The sequence below is a fragment of the Ptychodera flava genome, chromosome 7 (genome assembly GCF_041260155.1).
Source record: "Ptychodera flava strain L36383 chromosome 7, AS_Pfla_20210202, whole genome shotgun sequence".
Lineage (NCBI taxonomy): Eukaryota > Metazoa > Hemichordata > Enteropneusta > Ptychoderidae > Ptychodera > Ptychodera flava.
The window spans coordinates 37,229,741-37,257,501 of record NC_091934.1 but is presented as its reverse complement, the minus strand read 5'-3'; the positions used below and the strand labels follow the sequence as shown (position 1 = coordinate 37,257,501).

Sequence of the window (27,761 nt, the reverse complement as noted above, 5' to 3'; positions counted from 1 at the left end):
ACAAGAACCTTTTTATATGCACATGGAGTCATAATATTTTACATCTCTATATGAAGTCATCTGTATCACACATACAAACTGCAATGGTAATATTGGGAGTACCGGTAATAATGCTAGCAATTTCACAGAAAATGATATTTTAGACAAGAAATAATAATTTTCATGCAAAATTTTTCCACATTTCCCAATTTTTGTCATAATTACTCTACCTCTGAATGACAGCATCCCCCGGGAACATGAATACCAACTGTGAGAGCAATGAGGCCTAGTGATTTCAAAGTCAGTGAAAAATGTATTTGGCTAAAATTAGATAATTGGCCAAAAAGATTTACATTAAATTTCATCACTATTTTACGGTGGCCCCTACACGCCACGGAACTCTACTACTTTTGAATATAAACTCTAATTTTTCTTGACAATATCTTTAATATTTGTGAGAGATTTTATTTCTCCACCGCAAACTTTTAATTTTGTACGGGCAACTTTATCTTAACATTATCTTAACTTTAACTTCTCGAAAGTAGCTTTAGTTTTAACAATAAAGAAAATATGTTTCTCAAAAGTATTTTTTATTTTGTAAAACAAACGTAAAATGTTTTCAAGATGACAAACTCCCCTACACGTCATGGAAATTTATTACTTTTGAACATAAACTCATATTTCTTGGCAATATATTTAATATTTGTAAGAAATTTTATTTCTCCACAACAAACTTTTATTTCTGAACGGGGAAACTTTATTTTTGGGGTAAACTGTTTTTAAAAACTTTTAACAAAAACACTTTAACTTTTAAAAAATAACTTTAACTTTGAACAAAATATTTGTTTCTCAAAAGCGTTTTTTATTCGAAAAGAAGTAAAAATTGTTCACAGCAAGAGTTTAAGATTTTTGCTGAGCGCGAACTGAGTTACTTAAATGACATAACCTTATGTCTTTAGAGCAGAAAACTTAAATTCTTAAAGAAAAGTTTTATTTTTCCAAGAGTAAAATTAATTTCTTTATGGAAAAAAGATTTTCTCAGAGCAGCAAATTGAAATATAGTGAATAAAACTTTTTTCTCAATGGAGAGAAATTATTTTCTGAAGACAACAAAACTAATTCCTTCAAGATATATTTTCTACATATGAGTGTGGTTAAGATTTGGTAAAATTTGAACTGCGAAAGAACGAAAAAGAAAAAGGGATGAAAAAGTCAAACTTACTTTTCTTCAGAGCGAAATTTATTTCTCAGAGGAGAAATATTTCATGTGAGGGCGCAATTACCTATAATGCATAGCAAACTCTTTCTAGAGAGTAAACATATTTTTGGGAAGAGTAAAACAATTTTTCCGACGAGCAAAACTATTTTAACGGCGGCGGAAGTTAAAGTATCCCACCACGCAACATCCAAGTTTGATGACCCAGAGTCTCCGAGTTGGTAGCCGGTATCAGACAGTTCGTGTTCATTTCGGCTACATGGACGATCTGCTCTCCGAGACAACCATGACTGACTTCATCGGCGATACGGGCACGCCAGCCCGGCCCTATCCTGCCTGCGTACGATGCTGTGTGTTGGGGCCGTATAACGCCGGGAACTCACAACATCGTACACAGGGCTACGGGCACGCGGGTCAGTTGCCACTTGTCTGAGTCCCCGAAGAACGGTTTTATGTTTGAGTGATTCGTCCTGACGGCAGACGGTGTGCGACGGGACCGCATTGGGGTTCTTCATTAGCTCTGCATGGCATAGCCCTGCGAACAGGTCTGTGTGTTCCCGGCGTTATTATACGTTATTATACGCCGGGAACACACAGACCTGTACGCAGGGCTATGCATGGCAGGGCTGTGTGTTACCGGCGTTATACAGTCTCCCACCACATAACACCGGTAACACACAGCCAATGTGTGTGATATTCATCTTTTCTAAGAGGAGAAGCCAGATTCGTAATTTATAGAAACTGAAACTGAACCGAGCCCGCCAGATTTGACCACAGTCGCGGACTGGTTTTGACTTTCACGTACGTGTGGTTTGCGGGGTCAAAAACGTGAAAGTCAACCAGCCCGTAAAAGGCATACCCCGTCCGAAAACACCACAGCTGTGGACCCACACCTACTGTATTGAACCACGCTCGACTGTGATCAAATCTGGCGGGCCAGGTTCAGTTTCAGTCGAAGACTCTATCAATTACGAATCCGGCTTATAGAAAAGATGACTATCAGTATCACACAACATAACATTTAACAACACAGCAACTGATGAAGGAATAGCTCTGCATGGCAGGGCTGTGTGTTACCGTCGTTATGTGGTGGGAGGCCGTATAACGCCGGTAACACACAGCCCATGCAGAGCTAATGAAGGAATCCAATGCGGTCCATCCCGTCGCACAACGTCTTTGGACGAATCACTCAAACACAAAACCGTTCTTCAGGGACTCAGACAAGTGGCAACTCGTTTGCGTGCCCGTACCCATAGCCCTGCGTACGATGCTGTGTGTTCCCGGCGTTATACGGCCCCACGCCCCAACACACAGCATCGTACGCAGGCAGGGTAGGGCCAGGCTAGCTGCAGTACAGTACGGCAAACCGTCCGACCCAAATACCCAGGTAAAAGCTCGAGGTACTGTACTGCAGCTAGGGCCGGGCTAGCGTGCCTGTATCGCCGATGAAGTCAGCATGGTTGTCTCGGAGACTCTGGGTCATCAAACTTGGGTGTTGCATGGTGGGATACTTTAACTTCCGCCGCCGTTAAAATAAAGTTTTGCTCGTCGGAAAAATGTTTTACTCTTCCCAAAAATATGTTTACTCTCGCTAGCAAGAGTTTGCTATGCATTATAGGTAATTGCGCCCTCACATGAAATATTTCTCCTCTGAGAAATAAATTTCGCTCTGAAGAAAAGTAAGTTTGACTTTTTCATCCTTCCTTTTTCGTTCTTTCTCAGTTCAGTTTTACCAAATTCTTAAACCACACTCATATGTAGAAAATATATCTTGAAAGAATTAGTTTTGTTGTCGTCAGAAAATAATTTCTCTCCATTGAGAAAAAAGTTTTATTCTCTGTATTTCAATTTGCTGCTCTGAGAAAATCTTTTTTCCATAAAGAAATTAATTTTACTCTTGGAAAAATAAAACTTTTCTTTAAGAATTTCAGTTTTCTGCTCTAAAGACATAAGGTTATGTCATTTAAGTAACTTACTAACGGTTCGCGCTCAGCAAAAATCTTAAACTCTTGCTGTGAACAATTTTTACTTCTTTTCGAATAAAAAACGCTTTTGAGAAACAAATATTTTGTTCAAAGTTAAAGTTATTTTTTAAAAGTTAAAGTTTTTTTGTTAAAAGTTTTTAAAAACAGTTTACCCCAAAAATAAAGTTTCCCCGTTCAGAAATAAAAGTTTGTTGTGGAGAATAAATTTCTTACAAATATTAATATATTGCCAAGAAATATGAGTTTATGTTCAAAAGTAATAAATTTCCATGACGTGTAGGGGAGTTTGTCATCTTGAAAAATTTTTACTTTTGTTTTACAAAATAAAAAATACTTTTGAGAAACATTTTGTTTATGGTTAAAACTAAAACTACTTTCGAGAAGTTAAAGTTAAGATAATGTTAAGATAAAGTTGCCCGTACAAAATTAAAAGTTTGCGTTGAGAAATAAAATCTCTTACAAATATTAAAGATATTGTCAAGAAAAATAGAGTTTATATTCAAAAGTAATAGAGTTCCGTGGCGTGTAGGGGCCACCGTACTATTTCAACATCTATGAATTAAGACCATCTACAGGAGACAACAAAATCTTAAAGCAGCAAATTAAAAGCCATTGAGCAATTAGTTTCACATTAAATGATTTTTTTCAAAAACAAATTAGATACAGCACAAATTTGGGGCTAGGTTAGTCAGTGTTACTTACAGGGTACGCAGTGTGTACCAAAAAGTGTACATGCTTTTTGATCTTTCTATCCAGATTTGGCTGTCCTGAATGTGCACTTTACTTTTAAATCCACACAATTCTGTGTTGGTTTACAGCCTGTGTGGACTTGGTAAGAAACTTAATGACAATTTTCAACATTCCCTTTGTTTTTGAAAAGGAAAATTCAATTTTTCCCCAATAAAATTTAATTTGAATTTAAAATGTTGGTTTAGTGCAGGTAATTTAATCCTGAACAAAAAGTCAATACATGTAACCCATGAGTTTTATTCTTGACTGACTAGGTATGGACTATTGCATCTTGGGAAGGGGTGATCAGAATGCTGATACGCATTTTATTGTTGCCTACAAGTATTTGCCAGGAGTGCATGCAGTCCTATAATTTTCTTGATTTCCTAATCAGAGTAAGGCACCATGATCTCAATATAATTTTTTGTCTCCTGTCATGTGATCATTTTTTTTGCAAATGAAAAATGGCTAAGTAGTTGCATTTTTTTAATTTCTGCACCAAAGAATTTAGATTTTGAGTTTTTGCCATCCTGGTGACAAATTAAATTGGTCTATTTCTTCATGAAAGACAGTACGTTGAAGTTTCTTGGCACACAGGATAAACAAAACTTTAAATTTTTTAGGTGTTCTTCAACCCCTACAGTGTATCAACCAAATGCCATCAAATACACAAAATATGCATAATTGATGTCTTTGCACTTTAATATTTATAATAGTTGTTTAATATTGGTTATTTTTCCTGGCAAAGAAACTAAACATTATGGAAAACCTTAATACAATGATGCAGACTCATCTGTGCAGACATACTATACTCTTGTAGCTAAAGACTAAAGTATTTAGCTACAAGAATATTCATACAGTTTGTTCCTCAGTAAAGGATAATGGTTTAAGACACTGAAAAAACAGCTTTATGCATGTTTGTGAACTTAAAAACTAGTTGGCCATGCATAAGGAAGATTGTGCACATTCAAGAAACCTGTAGGAAAGCCTCACAATATCGAGAACAGACAACACTGCAAACCAATACACTGACAGAACCACTTAGAATTGCACACTGCACTTACCATACACAATGGTATGCACCACTTTCCGTGGGTAGAAGTAGGAACATAAAGAGGGACAAAGGCAACTGTATGTATAAAAATTAAATCTGCATGGTAAGATATGACATTTAATTATTAAACGAAACTGACCAAGAAGATAACCATGTATCAATGCTGCCAAAGTATACATATACCAGTATTTGATTAGAGAAACAGTTGTCTGCAATATTGGTATTAACATGCAGAGCTCAGCTCATGAACAGTGATTGGGCTTTATAGATATTTGATATACATTACAATCTTTTACATTCTTTATTATTTTTTTTAAGGTAGGATGTGCCTAGAAAGTGAAAGGCTTAAACTTTTTCTCAAACTTTCCTAAATGAAACTTTCAACCATTCTCTTTCAAAATCAATGATAAAAATTGGGGGTCACCGTGCAAAGTTTGGAACTAGTGAAACAAATTACCCAATATTTTGCGATATTTGAAATTCAAAATAGCCGCCATCCCCGTGTTAATACTATGATTTTCGAAAAACTAAGATGGTGAACGTTTTTCTTTCTCCAAGGGTTTTAAACTTAACCCCCACAAGTGGAGTTCAGAAAAGAATTGTAGACAATTCAATGTCTGAATATCTGTCCCCGAGGTGCATTCTACCTTAAAGAAAACACAATAAACTTAATGGGATATTAGAGAAATGATTTTACAAACAGCACCAAGAATTTTCAATGGCAAGACCTCCTATTTTGATATTAACTATGAATATTGCTACCTATGGCAGCACTCATTATGATGTCAAGGTCAAATACAGGGAGGGGTAACCTAGAACATATATGTAAAACATTTTACATATGACTAGACCTTCAATCCAATCGGCAATATGCAGGCGCAATGATATACAGTAGTAACAATAGAACTACTTGCAGTTCAGGTTTGTTACTAAATATAGCTGCATGCACATGACATTGACCACTGCTGTCTGAAATGCAGACAAATTTTGTCAGTGTTGCATGCATAGCTGTTGTTGCAGCTTGTAGTAAGAGCCAAAACTATGTCTCATAGTATTTATTGTTTCACTGGCTCTCATTTTCTAAATAATATTTTTGTTTTCTGGCATGCGTTATGTGCACAAGTCACAGTGAATGCTTATACAGATTAAATGACCGATCATGACACCATTATAACATAACATGAGCACGACTGTGGTTAATGTGATGGCATTGAGAGAGATTGCTATTTGTAAGGGTTGCACAGGAGGTAGAAAGGTGTAATGAATTCTTTATAGCCAGTAACATTACTTCTTAGATGATAGGAAACCATTAAAAGGATGTTAAAACATTGCAACTTTGAAGTTCCTGTGATGGAATTGCAAGAAAAACAGTCCTTTTTCGTTGTACTTTAAATTCTGTGACCTAGCATCCTTTGCCCTGTTCTCCCTAGTACATTCATATTCTATATGTTGCATCTACCTAATTTCTAGCCTGATCCAAGCAACTTGTTTTCTTTCCTTACAAACACAGCTCTATTGTTGAAACAATTACAGTCATTTTTCATCTGTGAAGATTTCTTAAAGGTGAATACAGTCATTGAATTTCACTGATATGTTGTTATTTTCACTTGACACTGACTGTTTGATGTTTCTGAATGGTCGTTATTTTTACATGATCACATCATATTAACTGATGCAAATCGGCCGAATACATGACTTTTTGTTCTATATTTGCTCCTTATTTCAAGAATTAATTCAAGCTGTCATTTAACCAAAATGTCATTTCTCTCTTTAGGGATTGTGTTAGCATTGTAACTATCAACAGGAATATAGAATTATAATAATTCCAGTTTGGCTGAAATAATTATGCTGTGTTTTACTGCCTTTTTAGCATTGATAGTCACAATGTACCCATGGCAGGCATGGTCAATCAAATCTTGTGTATTTTTTTCAGTCTTCCTGGTGTAGTAAATAAATTTTGAAAGTCACTGAAAATCAAAGGAATAGTGCTCATTGAATGCATTTAAATTAGCATAAACAAGTCATTATCAATGATACAGTCCCAATTTGGTTAATGAATTTGGAAACCATTGATGGTTTGATGGTCATATTGGACTATATTACAAAACAAATTGATGTGCATATTTCTGCACTATTCTTTGATTTTCAATGACTTTCAAACTTTATTTAAGCCAGGAAAACTGAAAAAATACACTGACAAGATTTGGGACTGTGTCATTGATAATGACTTGTTTATGCTAATTTAAATGCATATGTACCGGTAGAACATAGGGTGTAATCTTTAGGCACCAGGCATCTCCGAGAAATCTGCGCGGCTGGATGCACGAATGGACTCTACCAAATCTACAAGTCCCCTGGACTTTGTCCATGGGGATTAATTGAGCACATGGGGCAGAAAACATAGTGTTGTCAATTAAAGTGCACAAATGGAATAACCCAGTTTTGTGTTGCTGAACCAGGATTCTACAATCAGATAAGAATGATAACACAACAAACAAATAAAAGCTGCAGAAGCAAATTAATCATATCATTACCTGGACATTTTGAAGTCCTGCAACATTTGTAGTATAATACAATCAAGACTACCCCGGGTACCAGTAAAACAATCACAGCTCCAACACATCCACCAACAATGCTGGCGATTGGGAGATCTTTCTCATCTTCGTCAATGACTGGCTCTGTATGGAGTAAAAATAATATTTTTTCTTCTTTAAACCAAGAAAATTACTACAGAGTTTGTGGAAATTTCCTTCCTCTCAGGAAACAGAGAAAAGAAATTAACCATTGTAAAAAACAAAATCTTTGCAAAACATTGAGTCAAAAATTGGTTGACAAGGTGATAAAAGCTCAGCATTTGAGCATGATTATATAGAAGTGCATACCTTTAAAGGTATACGGTCACCTGTAAATCTAAATATGCCCATATATGATCAAAGGGGCTTTCCTTGGTATTCAAAATGCCCATGTGAGGGCACTGTTTTTAAAAGCGGCCACCCACTTAAAATCTGTCATTGGTTAGATTTTCCCTCCCTCCATGGTAACTGTGGCAAAATTGGAACAGGTGACAGTACACCTTTAACCCTTTACCCCCAGTTCCCTGTATACAGGTCCAACTTTACCATAGAAAACAATGGATTTGGGACAAACCATGGTGGTGAAAGGGTTAAGTTTATTCCCCTATTAAAATGCCATCAGTTTCATAGTAACTATCTACAGCCCTTCACTACTGTATCGTGTGTATTTTGCATATGTGAAACAATTCAGCATTTGGCCAGTTAAAGGTAGTTCGTGCCTCAAAAATTGAAAGATTTAAATTTTGTTCAAACTTCCCTAAAGCAAACTTTTAACCTTTTTCTTTCAAAATAAAGAATAAAAATTGTGGGGTACACAGTGTAAATTTTGGTCCAAGAGAAACAAATTACCCAATAATTTACTGACATTTGAAATTCAAAATGGCTACCATCCATGTGTTATCTCCATTTGGGAAAATAAATTCATGATTTTCACAAAATTAAGCCAATTAAAACTTAATTTACTCCATAAGCTTCAAATTGAGCCCTCATAAGTGGTAGGCCAAAAGAATAAAGTTTGAGTCTCTGAGTGTCTGTCTCTGCATATATCCAGCAGATGCATTGCTATTTCTGACAACTTCATTGATTGCAATTAGCAATATTGATAGTTCATCCAATATATCTATGCACTGCGTTGACAATCCCGGATGGTTCATCAGATATACAACTAGGAAATTTTGTTGATACATGGAGTAAAATATTAAAAAAATAGCCAAAAGATATCAATAAGCTAATTAAGAACAGAATACAATTTTCTACAGGTCAAACTGGTGGACATTTCTGTGCCATACTTACATAGAAAGATCCATACATCTCAACTACTTCACCCTTACATGTATTTCAAAGTGTACAGGTCAACCTTTTTGTGCCGAAAAGCCATCTCCCAACTCAGCGATACGTTTTGCGTCTTAACTTCCAACCTTTCTAATGCACATACTGGCCTTCACCATGCATCAAACCACACATCACTGCAACTCACTAGGTTTGGAAAGATTCTATCCCTCTGTCTGACTCAGATTTATTCAAGTTTTAGAGCTTGAAATTCACTGAGCAATCTTGACAATCAAAATGCATACCTTTCTGATAGACTCACCATTTTGAATGCATAAGACGTGTGTGATTGCAAGATGACGTATTGATCACAGAAAATAAACTACAATGTTTTAATGATGTTACTCAAACACTGAGTCACTTTCAAAGATAAAACTGGTATACGTTTCTTGCACACACCTCCAGTATCTTAATTCAAGGTAGAATGCGCCTTGGGGAAACATTCTGACTATCAAACTTTTACAATTCTTTTCTGATCTACCACTTGTGGGGGTTCGTTTTGAAGCTCTTAAATGGTGTTAGAAAAATTTCACTGTTTTACTTTAAGTGTTTTGAAAATTGAAAATTTTGTTTTTCTTGATTGAGTTAACACAGGGATGGCGGCCATTTTCAATTCAAAGATCAGAAAACTTGGGTTATTTGTTTCTCTAGCACTGAAATTTGAACAGTGATCCCTGAGTTTTATTCTTGATTTTGAAAGAGAATGGTTGTAAGATTCCTTGAGGGAAGTTTGGGCAAAAAGTGTAAGTGTTTCACTTTCGAGGCGCATACTTAGTGACCTATACAATAAATGACATATATGTATGCTAATTTGTGTATTTGCATGGTTACACCATTGCATCTGGCAATGGCACTACACCTGTATATTGTGCACCTGCACCTGTATAGTGGAAATGAATAAATCAGTCAGTCAGTGTTCAGTATACACATATTGACTGGCCATGAGTGCAACAGCATACGTCTGTACCCCGAGGGACTGTGAGTCCCCAAAAACAGACTGTTTTTTGGGGGTGACTCACAGGTCTGAGGGGATAAAGACGTATACTGTTGCCCTCATGGCCAGTCAATATGTGTTTTATAACACACCTAATCCGTAGCCATGCATAAGAACATACTATACACAAAACTTGTCACGTGTAAGCTTATGATGTTGGAGTGGTTTGGCAAAAAGCTTTTCCGACAGGGTCGCAATATTTCTGCAAAACGTTCAATGCACCTTTGATTATCATTTTCGTTCGTTTCGAGTCCTTGTTGGACACCAAAGCATTCAATTCTTCTTCAGAAAGTAGGATAAACCAAGAAATTTCTCAACTATCGTTTCGCACGGCCACAGACGACATCTTTGTTACAATATTCCAGTTCGCGCACGCGCCATATTTTTTGACGTCAGTGGGCATAATTTTTCGGAACTGATGCCCGCTGACGTCGTTTACGTGGATCAGCACAAAAAGAACGCATCCCACGTTACTATTAACTGGCGAATTAGAACACAGACTGCGGATGAGGTGTGTTATAATCACTATTGTGTCATCTCCTGTATGTATACATGCATGCTTTTCCCTTTGGCCACTCTGAATATCACATTTACCTTGACTGGTTAAGTTGGCCATGAAAGTAGTTGCAGATGTATTGCCAAATGGTTGCATGTTGGTTGAAGTATTGGCAGATGTATTGTCATACTGGTCCGTGGGAGTTGGTTCCGGAGTGGCTTGCTCACACTCTCCATGCATTGTTCGGCAAAAGTAGCGTTGCCCTCTAGTTTCATTATAAATCTGGTTGATGGGTTGGTTCATGCAATATGGTATGAAGTCAAATTCAGTCGCCTTGGGGTTGCACAGACAGCAAACTTGTTCACACCCCGATGCTGGTATGAATTCACAGGACATACTGCAATATAAACATACATGTACATTGTACATGATTGGGCTTCATAGGGAACACTGTATAAATTGTCAAAAATTTTCAAATTTCACCTCCTGTGTATCAGTAAACTCATATTCTTCTTTGAATTTCTGAATAAACCAATCATTTACCCGTATATGTAAAACTATCAGTGATCACACTTGTGTCAGTCAAGCTTGTAACTTTCTACTTACAATGTTTGAGGATGACATATGTGGTAGAATCATTACATTCATGATTATTGATGCACTGATTGAAACTTGAAGATATACTGATTATCTGTCCAACTTGTGTAATATTTATGGTGTAGAGTCCATTTTTGAATGGCAGTGTTGTAACTGTCATTTACACTGCAGACAACTGACTGATTCATTCCAAAACTTAGGCAAGATGAATCCAGAGTAAATGTTACTGCATAAAAACTAGCCTTATCCTCATAATTGCAAAATGATAAGAATATGATCATGAAAAAATAGGGCTTAAAAGGGGAAACTTACTTTGGACACTTTGGGGGTCCACATGAGGGTTGAAGTGAACGTGGACTGAGATAATGCTCTGTGTTGCTGCCATTCTGAATGCAAAGAAATAAAGCAAATATTGCATGTAACTTTTTTGAAATTTGTTGTGTGATTTTAAACCACCTACTCAAGAATATCAGACTGGCAGAGCAGATGAGTAACATGCATTTGTAGTGTGCATGCTTGTGTGTTGTTGTTGATAAATGAAGTAGACTGGACTAACATTCAAGAAAAGTATACCAATAGGATAACGGTCAATAGTAAAATACAACATTCATCTTAAACATGAACCTTACACACTGTTTGGATAAGTTTGAATACCAAGTATTTTGACATGACTTAATAATTGTGCCATTTGCCATTCCTAGAGTAGATTTAGATGACTTTATGGGAGTACTCTGTGATGAACGCTATGTGAATTAATGGCTTCACTCTGTACATAAACTCTAATCATGTATTTAAGTTTGGAATTTAATTCAATTTCCCAAGGATGGTGATGGTAAGTAGTATGTACATTTTGCGTTACAAAAAAAGAGCAGTTTTTCCAAGACCCTGCTCTCTTTCAAGACATAGTTGATATACAGTTTATGGTGTCTCGGGAGGTTCAAAATATTCTTTATAACGTTTGTTGCCGCCAATGTCATTTATGACGGTTATCATCATCTTCTTAACAGGGGATCTCCTAGCTGTAATGTGTCACTGTCATTGTTTTGCATGTAGTTTCTTAATGATTTCAAAATCTTTTGTCATGCTTTTCTGTTCTTTCCTGAGCATGCAACAACTAATTACTTTTATCTTTGCTCCTGTGTTCCCCATTGACTCGAAGATCCAAACCACATTCATTTAAAGCCTGTAATAAATTCCACTGAAGCTTTAAACTTTCCGGAAAAACTTTTCATTTACTTTTTGCAGTGATTCATTTTTGAACACCATCAGGCCACCAAAATGCTTGAATGTACAGTCATGTAAGCTGCATGGAAAAATAATTACCATATACAGCCCTACATAACCACTGCTCCTAGGTTTAACCCTTTCACCACCATGGTTTGTCCCAAATCTATTGTTTTCTATGGTTAAAGTTGGACCTATATACAGGGAACTGGGGGTGAAAGGGTTAAAGGAAGGAGCTTGAACAGAACTACTGCTACATGTGGCTCGCTCAAGGACATAATACTAGCAGCAATTTTACAGACTATTTACATCATTGTGTTTAATATTTACTTGTTGATGAGCACTTGTATGTCTCACTCATCCAACGTAACCCTTTTCCTGCCAGACAGTATCACTTCCCCATCAGCCAAGTCAGTAAAAAGTGGTATTGAGCCAAAACATGACGTATTTTCACCCACTTGGCTTGGTCTGTTATAGCATCTTTAGTCCAAAAAAATCAAGTTTACAGTATTTTTGTTTTCAACAGCTTTCAAATGTACAGTATTATGTTAAAATACACCATATGGAATATGTTATGTTTCATTAATTTTAACCATCTTGACCTGGTGGTGAAATATGGACTTGGCAGGAAAAGGGTTAATGATGGCATTGCGACCTAATGGCTGATAGAACTCTGCTGTGTTATGAAGAGAATAACTATTTTGCAACACATGTGTTGATAAAGAAGGGTGCATAGATATCTAGCTCACTTCAGGATGGCCTTAAAAATGGCAAAAATAGCTGCAAAAATACACTATAGATTTCATCATAATTTCAATATGTCACATAAAAATAATTCCTAGAAATGTATCAAATTTCAAAGCTATCAAACTCCCAAATTTTGAGAAAAAAACATAGGGCCAAAGTCCCTGAAGCTACTATAGACATGGATACAAAATTAAGTATTTCCTGACTGTATGAAATTATCTCACTAAGGTCATCCTAGGGACATGTAAACCAAATATTAAAGCTGTCTGACCAGCTGTTTTGAAAAAACAAGCGACTCAACAGTTGACAGAGCTCTGCAGTGTTATGTAGAGAATAACCTTTTGTGACACATGTATTGATGAAGAAGGTGGATATCTTTGATAGCTCATTTCAGGATGGCCTGACCAAAAATGGAAAAAAATTCTGTAAAAATACAGATTTGCATATTTCATCAGACTATATTAGTCTATAATAGCAAATAAACAAGAGTTAATTACATTCTAATTAAAGTAAACAAGACTTGCTTAAATCAAGATTTACGTCATAAAAAAAACAGCATATCTGTCAGGTTATAAAGAATCTTGAGCTGGTTATCTTTTAATATCAGTATTTTCATCCTATTAACCAAGCACATTTTAACTTTCAAATTAACATTGTAAGTAAGTTTCTGTTGAATAAGTTGAGACTGTACGTACTCAGAGAAAGCACACTAAAGAGACAAATGTTTGAAACTTAAGAAGTTCAAGGTCATCAAAAGCATTATAAGGAATCATGTTACACTTTCATTGCACTGTTTACACAGATTGCATAATTGCTATAAATAGCACATGAGGAATCTCACAGCCCAGCTTTACCATAAAAACCCTATCACTTTGACCACTCTTTTAATTGACCACTCTATTTTTTTCCTCAAAAAGTAATCTTATTTTATCCTTACCAAGTCAACCATAAATGGAAATTAGAACTTTCTCTATCTCTATTTATTTGACCACCCTATCATGACAAACTATTATGAGCAATTTCTTTTAGATAACATAAATGGTGGTTCAGAATATATCAAAGTTGGGATTCAGGAAAGTTGCCTTTACATGTTTTAATCCTCAATTCACTATGAACTGTCAAAAAAATTGGACATTCTGATAATTCCACACAGTGTTTTCTCCAGGGCGCGCAAACGCGCGAATCGCGCATTTTCAAAGAGCAGTCACCCCAAAAACTTATCTGGACGCGCGACCTGGCGCGCGTCTGTGGCCCCTGCCATACCAGACAGTGTGTTGGCCTTTTGATTTTGCAATACGTCACTGACTCGTCACGCCAATGCGTCTGTAATGCGTCTGCTGGTGCCTAATATCGCTACATTGTCCCTGTGGGGAAAAAAAATAATCGCTCAGCTCTGGTATCTGCTTGCCGCGCCTGTGTCCAAAAATAAACAACTGCCACATCTGTTGTAGCGTATCACAGTCCGTCATTTCCCTTGTGTGTTGGTCTTGGCCGCCTGTCAGAAAAAAAAAAACTTTGTTTATTGTTCAATGACATCCGCCTGAAATATAAGTGTTACTATGTTTCAAAATATAATTAGCATCGGCTTGGGACGAATTACTTTGACGCTGAACTTTCATTCGAATTCCCCTACCAGCCACTGCCATGTGCATTTGATGATCGAGATTCAAGTCATGAAACGAAATCGCCTTTACTGCCTTTTACAAACCCAAGTCTGATGACAAAACGTCTGAAAATTGTGAAGCGGAAGAAAAAAAAACTGATATTGAAGAGACAAAGTCTAAAGATGTGCAGAGAGACGTTGAAGAAACAGCTGAGATGGCCGGAGAGACGGGTGCTGAAATTGGAAAGCAAGGAAGAGAAAATCCTAGTCAAGTTACATCGGATTCAGACGACGATACTGAACAACTTCCTTCTAAAAAAGAAAAAGGGAATCTTTTTGGCAAGACTCCTGGCTGAAAGGTTATCCCTGGCTAGAGAAACCTAAAGATGAGGGTGGAATGCGGTGTAAGGTATGCCGTGAAGCCGGAAAAGATAATTCGTTCACTACGGAGAAGGGTTGCAGTAACTACCGAACATCAACTTTAAAACGCCATGTCGATAACGGTAAACACAAAGATGCAATGAGAGAAATATCTTTGCGGTCAAATCTAAAGGTTGCCGTCTCAAATGCAGTTACTCAAAAAGAGGATGCAATTCTGGTCGCTATGAAGGCTGTATATTGGCTGGCAAAGGAAGCAGTCGCAACCGATAAATACGCGTCGCTTTTGGAGCTGTTGAAAGCTGCGCGGTGCGAACCCGTGAACAATCTGGAGGTAGGCAAAAACGCTACCTATCGATCGCATACGACGGCAGAAGAATTACAGCAAGCCATCGCTGATACGATCAAAGCCGATGTTGTCGATAGAATAAAAGACTGTGACTTTTATAGTATTTTGTGTGATGAAAGCACGGATATTTCGACATCGGGCCGTCTAGTCGTTTACGTGAGAAGTGTGACCGGAAGTTTCGATGTTGAGTCGCACTTCCTGGGAAATTTGTATATCATCGAAAAAGACGCAGCATCTTTGACGGAAAAACTTATCAGTATCGTGAATGAAAACCAGTTAGAAAGGTCGAAAATGGTTGGTTCGGAAGTGACGGGGCCTCTGTCATGACCGGTGTGAAGAATGGCGTAAGCGCAAAATTGAGAGATATCAACCCGTTCCTCATTAATATTCATTGCGTCGCACATCGTCTCGCGTTGTGTACGAGCCAAGCTGCCGCGAGTGTCGAGTACTTGAAGGAATACAAGACTATTTTGACAAGTTTATTCTACTATTTCAAGCAGTCGTCGCTGCGATCTTCACACCTGAAAGAAGTTGAAGACATGCTTGAAAGTCCGCGTCTCAAGATGAAGGAAATCCATGACGTCAGGTGGTTTGCGTTCTACGATGCGTTACAAACCGTATACAGGTCATGGAACGCATTGGTGACCTACTTTGACGGGCAGCGTTCATCGAAAGACCCAAAGGCGGCAGGCTTACACGGCAAGTTGACGCAGTATAAATTCGTGGCGGTGATGTATTTCCTCATGGATGTGATCCCCATCGTGACGCGACTCAACCTTATTTTTCAGAAGGACGACATAGATATTGCAGCGATCAAGCCGACGGTCAGCGTTGTCCTCGATCAACTGACACAGATCAAGGACGGCGCAGTATCGGGTTTCTACACAGACAAACTTTCGGAGATAGACAGTGACAATGGGACGTTGATGGGACACAGAATTATGAATAAATCGAAACAGAAATGCTTGTTGATGATGTGAAAAGGGCATTTCTAAGTAATTTGATCGATAATATCCAAACCCGTTTTCCTGCTGATGGTACGGGGGTAATATCTGCATTTGATATTCTTGGTATGAGAGATTTGTCATTTGTTGCTAGCGATCAGTTACCGCATTACGGCAATGATAAATTAGAGATTTTAATCTCACACTATGGCTTTGAGAAAATGAACAAAGAAGGTCAAATTTGTGCGCCTGTCATCAACCCAGATAACACACGGCATGAATGGTCTGTTATAAAGCCAGTAGTCTTACAGCAGGCCTATCCCAGAGATAATTTTACCACTTTGTGGAAATTTATCAATTCAAATCACAAAGATACAGTGCCAAATTTGATAGCACTAGCAAAGATTTCTGTTGTTTTGCCAGTAACCACTGCAATCTGTGAAAGGGGCTTTTCAGCCCAAAATAAAATCAAGACATCATTGAGAAACAGGCTAGAAGAAAGTTCCATTAACAGACTAATGACAATTCTCATTGAGGGCCCAGCACTACCTGACTTTGTTGTGTGAGAAAGCCCTGAAGCTGTGGAAAAGTACAAAGGCCAGGAGAATTTTCTCAGCATCAGGCAGCAACACAAAATGACCTTGCACTTAATGTACAAACACTGTATTCATAAGGTGAACTGTGGACTGTTTAAAGCTTGCTGAAATTGTAGTTAATGTAAAATTATTGTAATTAATATTGCATTAAACTGCAAAGTCTAAACTGCAAATCAATAAACTCCAGTATTCAAATAAATAACTTTATTGAAATTGAAAGATGAAAGCTGTGTAGATTGGTCTGCAACAGTGTGAAGAGCTTAGTGATTACAGCAAAACCTACAGTAGAGATGAAAAAAATATTAATAAACACTTACACTATGAATGCATACATATATTTAAATTACTGAATTAATTTGCATAATTTATGCGCCCCCCCTATTCTCAATCAAATCCCCCTATTTTTTATGTTATGGGTGACATTCCCCCCTTTTTCAAAATCCTGGAGAAAACACTGCCACACTAAAATTATTTTGGCTTTGATGATTTCCTAATTAATTCAATTATTTAAATCATATTAATTATTTTTTTCTGGGTGAATTGATAGGGTTTATACAGTACAAGAATTACATACAATGTAAGTCAAACTTTCACCAAAAATGACAAAAAAATTCCTTAAAAATACACATCTACATATTTCATCACAATTGAACAAATCTACGTTGGTTTATCCCTAGGGACCTGTATACCAAATAACAAAGCTGTCTGACCAGCGGTTATGAAGAAGAAGATTTTTTACCAAAAACACCTTTTTTGGCATTAATTTGCCTATTTTCAACAATATCAAAAAATTAAAAAAAAACAGTTTCTCAAAATCATATTTTTCATCTACACAACAAATATCAAATCAGTAAGTACTGCGGTTCTCAAGATATTTGAGTGGACGGACGCCTCACAAACGGACATACATACATACATACATACAGACTGACGACGGACGCCGGACGGATACCCATCCCGATAGCTTCTATAGACTATAGTCTATAGTAGCTAAATAAACTGATCAAAAATGGCAAAAAAAATCCCCTTGAAATACAAAATTGCAGCTTTCATCATAATTTGATTGACTATATCACATAACATTTTGATCATCCCTAGGAACCTGTATACCAAATATCAAAGCTATCAGACAAGCAATTTGATGAAAAAAATTGTTGACCAAAAATGACAAAAATTGCCTTAAAAATACAAATTTGCATATTTCTGTACAATTTGAACAAATCTGAAATAGGTCATCCCTAGGGACCTATATCCCAAATATCACAGCTGTTTCACTAGCAGTTATGAAGAGCTTTTACTGTAAAGATTATTTGACAAAAAAATGACAAATATTGCCTTAACGATACAATTTACATATTTCATCACAATTTGAACAAATCTAAATAAAGTCATCCCTAGGGACCTGTATACAAATACTTGAAATAGTAAAGCTTTTGGACCAGCCATTACAGAGATGCATATCAAAGATTTGCCCCACCACCCCATCCCCCACCCCCAAGAAAAAAAGCAAAATTTGCCTCAAAAATACAAATTGACATATGTCATTATGATTTGTACAAATCTGATTTATGTCTATTCTGGGGACCTCAGTACGGTACTCCAAATATTAAAGCAATCGGAACGGCTGTTCTGAAGAAGCTTGGAGTGTAAAAAGTTGACGAACAGTGGCCAGACGCCACCTCACATCCACATATTAGATAAGTTTCACATCGCTAACAGTGGAGCTAAAAAAGGCCAAAGGTACTCTCCCAAATTTTGGATATATTTCTTGAAGATGATTACAGTATACCTAAACGCAACAGTAAATGAATTAACTTCTGAACAAACTCCAGGTTTTACAACAACATTACATCCCGGGCATTACATGTCTCGTAGGATTGCATCTTTCTCACTTGTGTAATTGTAAACAACACATCGAGAACTGTACTGTGATTATCATGAAATTAGATAAGTAACCACAAGTTTAAAAGGGCAGGTTGTGAAAAATGACAGTATATATACCTACTGCCTTGGCCTGCCCACCCCTTCCAGCTTATAATTAAAGCTCCTGAACTGACACATGCCATGTAACGGGCCTGTGCGAATGGTTTCGTACAAACTACGGCATTTCCGTATACTAATGATGTACATACCTGAAACAAATCCGTTTTGCTCACAGGTGCCGCTGCTATGGCAACGGTGCATATATATATCGCGAACAACATACCCATCACTTTACACGTAAAACCGGTCATTACGATCATGGTAGTACCTGTGGTACGTTGACAGGATGGACAGTGTTGTTTGAGTCACATGACAAGCATGTGGTCTTCGGAAAACGGCGTGATTGCTACATACATGTTAGCCCTGCGTACGATGCTGTGTGTTCCGCTACAGCTAATAGCCCCGCTCACCACAGCCCTGCAAAGACCCGTACGTAGAGTTGGTGACTTCAAATCCATTTTTGGACTTGACGTAAAAAGCCAAATTACTGCCGAAATTCAGCGTTCTTGGGCCCAAGTCGTATCCCTGCCTACCTCAGCTACTCGATCGCTTCCAAAAATGCCAGTCTTTTATTCTTTTTTCGTAAATAACCGTCGATGTCGGCAACTCTCTCGCTAGCCCTGCGTACGTACGCAGTGTACGCTGTGTGTTAGGAACGCACACAGGGAATTTGCTGCGAAAACGAGCCCTGCCACTCCTTGACGTGTTCTGCTGGGAGTGAGACCAACCTACCCGAGTGGTAGAGGCTACGGATTCGCAGCAAACAGGGAATGCACAGCGTACACTGCGTACGTACGCAGGGCTAGCGAGAGAGTTGCCGACATCGACGGTTATTTACGAAAAAAGAATAAAAGACTGGCATTTTTGGAAGCGATCGAGTAGCTGAGGTAGGCAGGGATACGACTTGGGCCCAAGAACGCTGAATTTCGGCAGTAATTTGGCTTTTACGTCAAGTCCAAAAATGGATTTGAAGTCACCAACTCTACGTACGGGTCTTTGCAGGGCTGTGGTGAGCGGGGCTATTAGCTGTAGCGGAACACACAGCATCGTACGCAGGGCTACATACATGTCAGCCTCGTACAAAGCGTGGGGGACTTGAGAGGCGATGCTGGTTTAATCAATGAACTCGTGATTTTCTTCCAATCGTGGGCTTCGCTACACCGCATGAATCGTCTGATAAAACCACTTAGCAATCCCTCCCTCCGGACTGTGGTTGAGTATGATGACACGACTTGTTGAGGCCGCTTACTCCGCCGCCTTCCAAGATCACATCTCCATGCTCTTTAGTTAGTTGTCAAAGCAACGTCAGCAAAAGCGAGGAAGAGTTCTTTTATGCGGAACTTGACACAAACGAATGGGAAATGTCTCGATATTCCAGATAAAAGGTCACACTTTGTCAGCTCGTGACGGTGTAGATCCTAGACTGGCCGGCCAGGGCATGATTTCCGGGGATTTCCGCTCCGCAAGCAAATCAAGTAGCATGAGTAGTGCAGTCGACCAGTCGACAGTGTGCTTCCCTGGCCCATTTCTACCGCTGGCTGCGCTGCTAACATGTGAAATGGGTCAGTGGACCAGACTCGACTTGTGACCCTGGACAGGGCTACTGTACTACGAGTACGCTGTTAATGATCAATCGGTGAAGCATGAAGCATGGAAAGCCTCAGATAACAGCATATTAGAAGGTTGCAGAATTATTTCGTGTGCCCACGCTATATTGTTGTGTACATTAGCCATTACTTTATGTCAAAACATTAAGATATTAGGCCTATGTGCATAAAGTATTATTTTAGGTTAATTTACTAATTAAAAAATTAAGACATGTACAAACAGGATTATTTTATGTTTAATTAATATTATTTTTTTTACAAACACTAATTATAATTTGTCTACGGTAGTATATTATTTGCTAACATAAGATCGTATGTGTAAAATGCCATTGTTTTATGTTTAATTACTGTCATTATAATATAATTATGTGCAATCACTACAATCAAAGTGATTGCACATATTATGTGCAATCACTTTGATATTTGTGTAAACAGTAGTATTTTATTTGCAGACATTATCGTGCTGATTTTGTGCACTGCAGGTCTAATTTGGTGAGAGGCAGAAATAGAATGGGATAGGGATGAACAGAATCGTCAGCGGTAGAAATGTCACTGTATTTGACTATGGTGGCGCTCTTTCATCGGTCACGGCGTCCAGAGAAAATGTCCCGTGCCGTGCCTGTATTACCCCTATTTGTAACAATCAACCCTATTTGTAACAAAATTTAATTTTCAAAAAAACTTTGCCGTATATGTTGAAATATTAATAAAATATCCATATTTGTATGTTTGAGGGCAATTTTCTTTTTTTTCCTTGTCAAAACTCATTTTTCCGAAACTGCTTTTGTTACAAATTGGGTTGATTGTTACAAATAGGGGTGACATGTGTCAACCCTATTTGTAACAATCAACCCTATTTGTAACAAAACCTAAATTTCAAAGAAACTTGGCCGTATTTGATGAAATCTTGATGAAATATACATATTATTATGTTCGGGGGCAATTTTCTTTGTTTTCCTTGTTGAAACTCATTTTTCCGAAAATGCTCGTGAGATTAAATTTCGTTGTGCAGGTTCCTAGGGATAAGAGCCCTACTCGTAAGATATAATCGAGTTGTGCAGATAGGTTTGTTTTGGGGCAATTTTCACCATTTTCGGTCAAAAATGTTAAAAATCTTGCTTTCTGACCGAAATCATACTAAACCTATATGGGGTTAACTTTTGTTACAAATTGGGTTGATTGTTACAAATAGGGTTGACGTGTCAACCCTATTTGTAACAATCAACCCTATTTGTAACACAATGTAATTTTTAAAAAACTTTTGCCGTATATGTTGAAATATTAATAAAATATGCATGTTTGTATGTTTGAGGGCAATTTTCTTTTTTTTTTCCTTGTCAAAACTCATTTTTCCGAAACTGCTTTTGTTACAAATTGGGTTGATTATTACAAATAGGGGTGACATGTGTCAACCCTATTTGTAACAATCAACCCTATTTGTAACAAAACCTAAATTTCAAAGAAACTTGGCCGTATTTGATGAAATCTTGATGAAATATACATATTATTATGTTCGGGGGCAATTTTCTTTGTTTTCCTTGTTGAAACTCATTTTTCCGAAAATGTTCGTGAGATTAAATTTCGTTGTGCAGGTTCCTAGGGATAAGAGGCCTACTCGTAAGATATAATCAAGTCGTGCAGATACATGCCAAAGGTTTGTTTTGGGGCAATTTTCACCATTTTCGGTCAAAAATGTTCAAAATCTTGTTTTCTGACCGAAATCGTACTAAACCTATATGGGGTTAACTTTTGTTACAAATTGGGTTGATTGTTACAAATTAGTTTAATTTTAAAAAATTTATTATTTAATTCTTATAATTGATATAATTAATTTTTACCATTATAAGGTTGAGGTCAACCCTATTTGTAACAATCAACCCTATTTGTAACAAAATTTAACCAACTTGAAACAAAACCTAATTTTCTACAAAACTTGGCCGTATTTGATGAAATCTTGATGAAATGTACATATTAGTATGTTTTGGGCAATTTTTATGTTTTCCTTGTCGAAACTCATTTATTCCGAAAATGCTCGTTAGATTAACTTTCGTTGTGCAGCTTGCCTAGTATAAAAGGCCTACTCGTATGATATAATCGAGTTGTGCAGATAGGTTTGTTTTGGGGCAATTTTCACCAATTTCGGTCAAAAATATTAAAAATCTTGTTTTCTGACCGAAATCATACTAAACCTATATTGGGTTAACTTTTGTTACAAATTGGGTTGATTGTTACAAATAGGGTTGACGTGTCAACCCTATTTGTAACAATCAACCCTATTTGTAACAAAATTTAACCAACTTGAAACAAAACCTAATTTTCTACAAAACTTGGCCGTATTTGATGAAATCTTGATGAAATGTGCATATTAGTATGTTTTGGGCAATTTTTATTTTTTCCTTGTCGAAAGTCATTTTTTCCGAAAATGCTCGTTAGATTAACTTTCGTTGTGCAGGTTCCTAGGGATAAGAGCCCTACTCGTAAGATATAATCGAGTTGTGCAGATAGGTTTGTTTTGGGACAATTTTCACCAATTTCGGTCAAAAATGTTAAAAATCTTGCTTTCTGACCGAAATCATACTAAACCTATATGGGGTTAACTTTTGTTACAAATTGGGTTGATTGTTACAAATAGGGTTGACGTGTCAACCCTATTTGTAACAATCAACCCTATTTGTAACAATCAAGCCTATTTGAAACAAAATTTAACCAACTTGAAACAAAAAACCTAATTTTCTAAAAAACTTGGCCGTATTTGATGAAATCTTGATGAAATATACATATTAGTATGTTTTGGGGCAATTTTTATTTTTTCCTTGTCGAAACTTATTTTTTCCGAAAATGCTCGTTAGATTAACTTTCGTTGTGCAGGTTGCCTAGTATAAGAGGCCCACTCGTAAGATATAATCGAGTTGTGCAGATACATGCCAAAGGTTTTTTCGGGGCAATTTCCCAAATTTCGGTCGAAAATCTTAAAAATCTTGTTTTCTGACCGAAATCATACTAAACCTATATGGGGTTAACTTTTGTTACAAATAGGGTTGATTGTTACAAATAGGGTTGATTGTTACAAATAGGGTTGACACGTCAACCCTATTTGTAACAATCAACCCAATTTGTAACAAAAGTTAACCCCATATAGGTTTAGTATGATTTCGGTCAGAAAACAAGATTTTTAACATTTTTGACCGAAATTGGTGAAAATTGCCCCAAAACAAACCTATCTGCACAACTCGATTATATCTTAAGAGTAGGCCTCTTATACTAGGCAACCTGCACAACGAAAGTTAATCTAACGAGCATTTTCGGAAAAAACGAGTTTCGACAAGGAAAAAATAAAAATTGCCCAAAACATACTAATATGCACATTTCATCAAGATTTCAACAAATACGGCCAAGTTTTGTAGAAAATTAGGTTTTGTTTCAAGTTGGTTAAATTTTGTTACAAATAGGGTTGATTGTTACAAATAGGGTTGACACGTCAACCCTATTTGTAACAATCAACCCAATTTGTAACAAAAGTTAACCCCATATGGTTTAGTATGATTTCGGTCAGAAAGCAAGATTTTTAACATTTTTGACCGAAAATGGTGAAAATTGCCCCAAAACAAACCTTTGGCATGTATCTGCACGACTTGATTATATCTTACGAGTAGGGCTCTTATCCCTAGGAACCTGCACAACGAAATTTAATCTCACGAGCATTTTCGGAAAAATGAGTTTCAACAAGGAAAACAAAGAAAATTGCCCCCGAACATAATAATATGTATATTTCATCAAGATTTCATCAAATACGGCCAAGTTTCTTTGAAATTTAGGTTTTGTTACAAATAGGGTTGATTGTTACAAATAGGGTTGACACATGTCACCCCTATTTGTAACAATCAACCCAATTTGTAACAAAAGCAGTTTCGGAAAAATGAGTTTTGACAAGGAAAAAAAAGAAAATTGCCCTCAAACATACAAATATGGATATTTTATTAATATTTCAACATATACGGCCAAATTTTTTTTAAAATTAAATTTTGTTACAAATAGGGTTGATTGTTACAAATAGGGTTGACACGTCAACCCTATTTGTAACAATCAACCCAATTTGTAACAAAAGTTAACCCCATATAGGTTTAGTATGATTTCGGTCAGAAAACAAGATTTTTAACATTTTTGACCGAAATTGGTGAAATTGCCCCAAAACAAACGTATCTGCACAACTCGATTATATCTTACGAGTAGGCCTCTTATACTAGGCAACCTGCACAACGAAAGTTAATCTAACGAGCATTTTCGGAAAAAATGAGTTTCGACAAGGAAAAAATAAAAATTGCCCAAAACATACTAATATGCACATTTCATCAAGATTTCATCAAATACGGCCAAGTTTCTTTGAAATTTAGGTTTTGTTACAAATAGGGTTGATTGTTACAAATAGGGTTGACACATGTCACCCCTATTTGTAACAATCAACCCAATTTGTAACAAAAGCAGTTTCGGAAAAATGAGTTTTGACAAGGAAAAAAAAAGAAAATTGCCCTCAAACATACAAATATGCATATTTTATTAATATTTCAACATATACGGCAAAATTTTTTTTAAATTAAATTTTGTTACAAATAGGGTTGATTGTTACAAATAGGGTTGACACGTCAACCCTATTTGTAACAATCAACCCAATTTGTAACAAAAGTTAACCCCATATAGGTTTAGTATGATTTCGGTCAGAAAACAAGATTTTTAACATTTTTGACCGAAATTGGTGAAAATTGCCCCAAAACAAACCTATCTGCACAACTCGATTATATCTTACGAGTAGGCCTCTTATACTAGGCAACCTGCACAACGAAAGTTAATCTAACGAGCATTTTCGGAAAAAATGAGTTTCGACAAGGAAAAAATAAAAATTGCCCAAAACATACTAATATGCACATTTCATCAAGATTTCATCAAATACGGCCAAGTTTTGTAGAAAATTAGGTTTTGTTTCAAGTTGGTTAAATTTTGTTACAAATAGGGTTGATTGTTACAAATAGGGTTGACACGTCAACCCTATTTGTAACAATCAACCCAATTTGTAACATAAGTTAACCCCATATAGGTTTAGTATGATTTCGGTCAGAAAACAAGATTTTTAACATTTTTGACCGAAATTGGTGAAAATTGCCCCAAAACAAATCTATCTGCACAACTCGATTATATCTTACGAGTAGGCCTCTTATACTTGGCAACCTGCACAACGAAAGTTAATCTAACGAGCATTTTGGAAAAAATGAGTTTCGACCAAGGAAAAAATAAAAATTGCCCAAAACATACTAATATGCACATTTCATCAAGATTTCATCAAATACGGCCAAGTTTTGTAGAAAATTAGGTTTTGTTTCAAGTTGGTTAAATTTTGTTACAAATAGGGTTGATTGTTACAAATAGGGTTGACACGTCAACCCTATTTGTAACAATCAACCCAATTTGTAACAAAAGTTAACCCCATATAGGTTTAGTATGATTTCGGTCAGAAAACAAGATTTTTAACATTTTTGACCGAAAATGGTGAAAATTGCCCCAAAACAAACCTTTGGCATGTATCTGCACGACTTGATTATATCTTACGAGTAGGGCTCTTATCCCTAGGAACCTGCACAACGAAATTTAATCTCACGAGCATTTTCGGAAAAATGAGTTTCAACAAGGAAAACAAAGAAAATTGCCCCCGAACATAATAATATGTATATTTCATCAAGATTTCATCAAATACGGCCAAGTTTCTTTGAAATTTAGGTTTTGTTACAAATAGGGTTGATTGTTACAAATAGGGTTGACACATGTCACCCCTATTTGTAACAATCAACCCAATTTGTAACAAAAGCAGTTTCGGAAAAATGAGTTTTGACAAGGAAAAAAAAAAAAGAAAATTGCCCTCAAACATACAAATATGCATATTTTATTAATATTTCAACATATACGGCAAAGTTTTTTTGAAAATTAAATTTTGTTACAAATAGGGTTGATTGTTACAATAGGGGTAATACAATGCCAACGGGTGAAGGCTGAGGATTGGGTGTATTGTTTTCAGCGGGTTTCTTATCGCTACTGTTTACTTTATTTTAATACATATTTCAAAGAAAGATTTATGCTACCAACCTTGGGTGTGACCATGTCTTGTTCTTATCTTTATAGGGCTTGTATCCTAAAGATTGTTTTCTTTATACTCCCATTCAAGTAAATGTTCAAGTAAATGAATTACGTTCCACTCCATTCATCCATTAATGGATCAGCCAGAGGTTGCAGTTTTATTATCTTGGGTGTGACCGTGTCTTGTTCCACAGTCCCTTGGTGGGCTATTCAGCTCTGGGACTATTCGCCCCATAGACGAGTGGGGTTGTTTCTCACTTCTGTACACTCGTCTATGGGGCGAATAGTCCCAGAGCTGAATAGCCCACCAAACGACTGTGCTTGTTCTTATCTCACAGGGTTTTTATCCTAAAGATTTTCTCCTTCACTGTGTCATTGTATTTGTCCTGTGTACCTGCAAATCGTTTGCATATCTTCTGGGTGACGGGCCGCTTTTACTCATTGAATGAAAGTAATCAGGGTAACACACATATTGCAACAAAAATCAAGCACGTTGTGACAATAATTTTGATCCGTCCATATCAAAAGAAAAATATAAAGACTGTTCATGTATTAAATATATAATTCCACGGAATTTTTCTCTGTTTGACGTCATCGTATACGAGTGTTTGGATATATATATATATATATATATATATATATATATATATATATATATATATATATATCGTTCTACTTTTGTATAGAGCTCTTTCTATCGGACAAGTCGAACCGCATACTTCGTGTATACACATATATATATATATATATATATATATATATATATATATATATATATATATATATATATATATATATATATATATATATATAAAACACACCTCAGATGTAAATTAATAAATTAATTCCCAATCGAAGCGCTCTCCTTCTCTCTCTCTCTCTCTTTCTCTCTCTCTCTCTCTCTCTCTCTCTCTCTCTCATCTCAAACACTCTGAAATCAATGTCCACATGCCCAACCGAAGGAGACTGCGCCAACTTGACCTACAATCTACAGATGTTATTCACAAAGCCAATGTCTCGACAGCAGTCAACACGGAAAGGGTGTAACGCAGGCGTCACTTTCACGCTCTCAAGACACGCTTCGCTAATCGCATGAAGTCCTTCCGTAACAAAACAATATTACGAGAAAAGCATTTGATTACCTAATGTTTTTTTTAATTTTTACTCGTGAGTCTGTTACCGTGAGAACAAGGACAAGGCAGCTGGTTGAATTATTTTCGATGGTCAATTACTGCCATGGCAACGAGATACTCCAGCA

General features: G+C 36.6%; 1 long non-coding RNA gene across 1 annotated transcript; it reads right to left on the bottom strand.

The window, feature by feature from the left end:
* Positions 1-10,453: 10,453 nt before the first annotated feature.
* On the bottom strand, positions 10,454-19,383 carry LOC139136222 (uncharacterized). Its single transcript, XR_011553156.1, has 4 exons — positions 19,310-19,383; positions 18,926-19,193; positions 11,265-11,338; positions 10,454-10,752 (listed from the first exon to the last, which is right to left on the bottom strand). It is a non-coding gene; the product is annotated as an uncharacterized lncRNA (long non-coding RNA).
* Positions 19,384-27,761: the final 8,378 nt, after the last annotated feature.